The sequence below is a fragment of the Morus notabilis genome, unplaced genomic scaffold (genome assembly GCF_000414095.1).
Source record: "Morus notabilis unplaced genomic scaffold, ASM41409v2 Scaffold535, whole genome shotgun sequence".
Classification (NCBI taxonomy): Eukaryota; Viridiplantae; Streptophyta; class Magnoliopsida; order Rosales; family Moraceae; genus Morus; species Morus notabilis.
Window position 1 is genome coordinate 380,840 of NW_010367018.1, and position 5,017 is coordinate 385,856.

A 5,017-nucleotide genomic window follows, 5' to 3' on the forward strand; every position below is an offset into this window, starting at 1 on the left:
ATTTCTCATAATTTGTGTAACCTTAGGTTTTAGAATAGTATTAACTTAGGGTACTAATATCTAACATTTAACATTTCATAAAACACATAATAAAATTTAATAAATTTTCAAGCAATTTTGTGGAAACGTTGAAAAGTACAACCTAAGAGAGTTTTGTCTAGGAGGCTGGTTCATGTTAGCGTTCTACGCCATCAGTCTTTCTTGGGATCGTTGCTCTGTCTAGGAGGTTGGTTTTTAAGGAGGCTTCACCCCACCAATCTTTCCTGTGAGCACTCTTGGGGTTGCGATTCGCAGTTCTACATTATTGTTTTCTTTGTTTTAAAAAAAATCAAAAATTTAAAAAAACAAAAATTAAAAAATTAAAAAAATTAAAAAATTAAAAAAAAGTGAAACGTTTTAGGGTGAATGAATCGTTATAGAGACGAATTAGGGAGATTCACAAGAAGACTGGAGAACCCTAGTGAAGTTTCTTCCCACACGTCTAGTCCTCCCTCGACCCCAGCCTCTTTAGCAGTTGCAAATCCGTTCGCAATGGCTCAAAACAAGGAGGTCCAACATAAGACGTTGAACGATTATCTTCACCCTACACGTACGGCCACACTGTCATGCATAATGTTTCCCCCTAATATGCTGAATTTGGATTTCAAGCCGGGCATGATCCAACTCTTGCCGACCTTTCATAGGTTAGAGAAAGAGAATCCATACGTTCATATTAGGGAGTTTGAAGAAGTGGTGGCCACTTTTCACAACCGAGTTGAAGCTGCGGACTTTGTGCGATTAAAATTCTTCCCCTTCTCTTTGAAGGACAAGGCTAAAAGCCGATTGTATTCTCTGCGACGTAGGTCTATTGGAAGTTGGGAAGAAATGACGACATCATTTTTCAACAAGTATTTCCTTCACCGTAAGACCAATGGTCTGAAGCGACAGATCTCGACCTTTACCCAGAAGGACAATGAAACTCTGTATCAAGTTTGGGAACGGTTCAAAGATATGTTAAATCAGTGTCCCCACCATGGTTACGAGAGTTGACGCCTCGTCAGTTATTTTTACGAAGGACTCACGATCCGAGAGCGCCAATTTGTAGAGATGATGTGCAATGGTGAATTTCTCCAAAAGGTCCTCGAGAAGGCTTTTGAGTATCTTAACGAGTTAGCCGAGAAAGCCCACACATGGACTGGTCCAAGTGCTACTGACATCACCAATCAGTCCGGACCAGCCAGAATCTATCAACTAAGGGAAGAGGACAATCTCAAAGCCCAAATTAAGTCTTTGACACGACAAATTGAGACCTTCAAAACCAAAGAAGGTAGAGGAATTCACATGGTTGCTAGGGCAGAGTTACAAGAGCCCTGTTTCGTTTGTGGAGGGGTGGAGCATCTAGCTAAGGATTGTCCTGCTTATGGTGAAATGAGAGGGGTTTACAAGGACCAATGTAATGCCTTAGGGACATACAACAAACCCTTCTCTAACACATACAATCCTAGCTGGAGGAACCATCCAAACTTTAGTTGGAGAGATTCCAACGAAACACAACCATCAGGGGGACAATGGAGAACTGAGCAACAGCCGCAACCACCAAAGGCGTATTCTGCACCTTAATATAATGCGCAACAGCCAAGGAGTTCTCTTGAGAACACCTTGCAATCTTTCATGGAGGCGCAGAGTAAGACGAATCAGAAGTTCGAGTCACTGTTCACGCAAATGATGGAACAAAGTAAATAAATGAAGAGTCAAATCACGAAGCTGACTAGAGCTTTGGCTGTTCAAGAACGCGGCAAGTTTCCTTCACAAGCTTAGTCAAACCCAAAGGGCCAACATATGGCGCAAACCTCTTGAGGAGTTTGCTTCCAACACTTTTGTATCATATTTTTGTTTCTTTGTTTCGTTTGGTGTGTTTTGTGTGCTTTTATTTTCAGTTTGTTTTTGTGTGATTTTATATTTGTTTGTGTGTTTTGGAGAATCAGTTTAGGAGGCTCAGCTTAGTTCCAATGTTCATCATCCAGGTGTTCTCTTTTCCTGTCTTCTTCATATTGCATATATTTTTAGACATTGAGGACACTGTCTGATTTTGGGTTGGGGGTGGTGAGCATATTCATGCGTGAGATTAATTTTTGTCTTGTTGTTATTTTAGGTCAAAATTTTTGCAAGATTATCTGAGTATGATTTCAAAATGTTCGGTTTGAGTCAGTTTTTGCTATCTTAATTACTAAGAAATGATTTCTAGAGTTCTTTTTGAGCACATGTCAAACCTTGTGGTAAGATGGTTGTTAACACATTTAGTTGAGAAAAATTCTCAAGTTTAAGGTTTTCATTTTTGGTGAGTTATGAAAGTTGAGAAAACAGCTTTTTGAACTTTCATTGACCTTTTGAGTTGGTTGATTCATTAACGGAGCACCATTGCTTGACTTGTGACATTTGCTTGAGGGATGATTTTTGGTTAGGAATAATTTTTTAGAATTGAGCCATGTGTTATCATTTTTCTTTTAATTTTCTATCTAAAAAAAAGATAAAAAAAGAGAAAAAGAAAAGAGTAAGAGCATCATTTTATCATCCATGTTTACGTAGTTTGGTTGTACTTACATCTTGCACTGCATAGTAGCCAGTCAAAAGAATGCCTTACTACATCAGCTTCGTCAAATATATGTTGTCTCTTACCTAAAAAAAGGAAAAAAAGAAAGAAAAGGGAAAAAGTTTGTGTATATTTGTTTGTATTTTTCGGCTCTTTGTTTGTTTATGAGATCTTCCTCTTGACTAGAATGAAATCCCGAAGGCTTGTTTATGGTTTGAGTGATGGATTGTTCCAGATATTTGATTTGCCTATCATTTGATCAATGTTTGTTTATTAGCTTGTCCTTAAATTGCCTTCTCTCACTTGAGCGTTGGTTGATTGACTTCCAACTCCACGAGTGAAAACCATATGCATTAAAATATTTCTGACACCTGTGAGGTAAATGGAGTTGAAACTTTTTCTTGGTGAATTTTTCGATGCTATTTGTGTTATGGACTGTGGTAAGAGGGAAACGGTTTGGTGCACACACACACGACTCTGGAGTTATGACTGAAGTAGTTTTGATAGCATTTTCTGATGACTTACTAATGTTTTGTTTGATTGCTTAGGTGATTTTGCTAGTTTTGATTTGAATTTTCAGCTTGACATGATTTTTCTTTCGCTTGAATTGCTAGAGACTAGCAATAAGCTGGTTGGGGGTTGTGATAACTGCATAAAAGTGCACCTAAATTGTTCATAATTGCTAAATAAATTAAGTTTTAATTAAATATTTTTGTGGAATTAATATTTTGTGGAAGTATTTGATTTTAATTTAATTTAATTTGTTTTATAGGGAAATAAGACATTTGGGCCAAAACTAAAGAAAATGAAAATGAAGCCCATCAACCCATTTGAAGCCCTTTAACCAGCCATCAGCCAAGCCGATTTGAGCCAAGCCGTTCGAGACACTCCACAGCTGCACCACGTGGCATTTTCTGGCGAGTCCCCCACGTTTCCCACTCAGCCGCGCGAGCGTTCCGTCCACGCCAAGCCCAGGTCGCGAGTTCAAGCCACGCGCGTAAGCCAACCCTTCTTTCCTCTCCGCATGGGACCCAGATGTTCCCCCGCGCACACGCGCTTGGCGCGCATGGATCCTTCCCCCGGGCGAGTCTCCTCCACGCGCGCGTCAGGGCGTTCAGCATTCCTCTCCGTGTGGGTCCCGCGTTGCAGCAGCTGTCCAACCATCTCGCGCCACGCGTCGAGTCCTTCCTCCGCGTGGCCCCAGCTGTGCAGCAGTTTCTCCTCTCCGCGAATTAGCGAGCGCCACGTGTCGCAATTGATGCAGTTGTCAGCCATTTCTTTATTTCCGTGAATCACAACGCGACACGTGTCCCACCCGTTTGGGATTCTTCAGCCAGCGTTCCGTTTTGTTCCGTTGGGTTGATTTCAGCATTCACTTCCAGAATTAAGCCTTGTAAATCCAATTCAATGGGATAAAACGTACCTTTATGTTTTCTTTGTTGAGTATTTTCTTTACATGCCCAGAAACTCTATAAATAGGGCCATTGTCAAGGTGATTACTGATTAATTTTTAGCCTAAGTTTAGTCACTTTTTCTTTCTTTAGTGAGGTTAGAGATGAGCTTGTGTTGAGTGACCTAATTTGGGTTTTGATTCTTGAGTTGTAATATTCTTAAAATTGAGTGAATTAAATCCCATATTTTCTTTTATCTATTTTTCAGAATATAGTGTGTCATTTTTATATAAGTTCAGTCATGCTTTTCTTATGTAATTGTGTCATGCATTGTTTTGTCATTTAAATTATTTTGCGCGTTGTCATTTACTGCATTATTGTCATATTGATATATTGTCGATTTAGGATAACGTATTTAATAATAATTTTGTGGAATTAACATAAGGATTTAATTTGCTCGAAAACTTTTGTTTATGAATCAAGACTTAAATTGGTGAACGAAGCATATAGCGATTCTCGACGCCTTACCGTTTTTAATTATATTATTTTCTCAAACATTTTTCTACGCTTATTTTCTCAACAAAAATTCCATTCTCTTTTATTTTTATTTTATTATTTATCTCTGGACACTTTTTATTTGCTAATCTTTACTTGTCTCTTTTTATCACCTTCTCGTGGGATCGACCGTCCATATTGTGCTACAACTGACCGCTTTGTTTAGACACAATTTGGGCGTAATCACCTGTGTATCAGATATCCAACTTACGTCAGAGTATCCTTCTAAAACAGTACGTTCTCTTGTGTAATGTAGTCCGTAGTCACGAGTATATCTTAAGTACCTCAGTACTCTCATAATTGCTTTCCAGTGGTCATTTCCTGGGTTACTCGTGAATCTGCTCAATCTACTTACAGTGAAGGCAATATCTGGTCTTGTACAACTCATTAAGTACATCAGATTGCCAATCACTCTAGCATACTCCACCTGGGATATGCTTTCTCTTCTGTTTTTGGACAGATGTTGACTTATATCAATAGAAGTTCTGGCTATACCAAAATC

At 39.0% G+C, this 5,017-nt stretch overlaps 1 non-coding gene across 1 annotated transcript; it reads right to left on the reverse strand.

The window, feature by feature from the left end:
- Positions 1-912: 912 nt before the first annotated feature.
- LOC112094202 lies at positions 913-1,019 on the reverse strand. The gene has a single exon (XR_002903417.1). It is a non-coding gene; the product is annotated as a small nucleolar RNA R71 (small nucleolar RNA).
- Positions 1,020-5,017: the final 3,998 nt, after the last annotated feature.